This window comes from Hypanus sabinus, chromosome 10 (genome assembly GCF_030144855.1).
Source record: "Hypanus sabinus isolate sHypSab1 chromosome 10, sHypSab1.hap1, whole genome shotgun sequence".
NCBI lineage: Eukaryota > Metazoa > Chordata > Chondrichthyes > Myliobatiformes > Dasyatidae > Hypanus > Hypanus sabinus.
The window spans coordinates 128,895,509-128,896,939 of record NC_082715.1 but is presented as its reverse complement, the minus strand read 5'-3'; positions in this window follow the sequence as shown (position 1 = coordinate 128,896,939).

Here is a 1,431-nt window from a genome sequence, read left to right as displayed (position 1 = left end):
AAATAAACATTTCAAATATTTAAACCAGTTTTTTTAATGTATTCATAGAACTCAATATCTAATATTCCCCCAAAGACCATCCTTCATAACATTTCAAAGCCAATGTTTCCAGAATTTTTTCCAGAAAATTTAATTATAACCAATTTTTGAAATTGAGTATTTTTTTGAGATGGATTTTCCTAAAGGCTACTGTACAATGAGCAATCTCTTGAAAAATGAGTTTGTTTGAATATGGTGCAAATGCAGTGTCACTCTTGGAGCATCAATTATGGTAATGTACTATGTGAAGTTAGGCTGCTAGGACAAGGCAAGAAACTACAGGCCGGTGTGCCTAATAGAGATGTTAGGTAGGTTATTGGAGAGAATTCTGACAGCGGTATCTGTCTGCATTTGGAAAGGCAAGGACTAATTAGGTATAATTAGCATAGTTTTGTGCATGGGGAATGGTGTCTCACATTCTACTGAATTTTTTGAAATGGGGACTGATGAGGACAGGGCAGTAGATGCTGTCTTCACAGGGTCGGAATCAAAGTTGGCTTAGCGGCAAGAGTTGGAAGACAATAATGGAGAGTTTGGAGCCTGTGGACAGTGGTTCACTGCAGGATTTCCCCTGATGTTTGTCAAATATACTGGCAATTTGGATGAGCTGGTAATAATAAGGTTGTGGATGACGCTGAAATTGGTGGTGAGTTGTGTAGAAAGTTGTCTAAAGGTACAGCAGGATCAGGATCAACTGAGAAAGTGCACAAATGAATGGCAGATGGAAATTATACAAGTGTGAAGTGACGCATTTAGGGAAGTCAAAACAGGACTGAACTTGCACAGTAAATATAGTTAACAACACTGAAAAAGGCCCTTTGACACAACTCATCCATCTCTATATGAGCTAGTCCTTGGCACGTAAGCTTCTAAACTCTTCCTATCCTTGTACCTATCTAAATGTCTTTTAAATATTGTAGGAAGTAGTACCTGCTTCCTCTGACAACTTGTTTCATATGCAGACCCTGTGTAGAAAATGTTTACTTTCTGGTCCCATTTAAATCTTTCCCCTCTCACCTTAAGCCTATGCCCTCCAGTTCTGAACTTGTGTGCCCTGGGAACAAGACTGTGACTATCCACCTTATCTATGTCCCTAATGATTTTATTTTTACCTATAGGGTGATCCCTCAGCCTCGTACACTTCAATGGAAAAATGACCAAGCCTATCCTGCCTCTCTCTATACCTCAAAACCTCTAATCAGGTAACATGCTCATGAAGCTTGAGTGATCCAAGCGTAGATGGGCTCATCTCTACCAAAGGAGGTGTAAGGTAATTTTTTCCTCCATTAACCTGCAGGTCCCCCTTGGGCAAGTGGTCGCATCTACATAGCACTGCCCCCCCCCCCACCCCCGATCATGGTAGTGTGAAGCCATGGGAGTAGGTGATGGGTG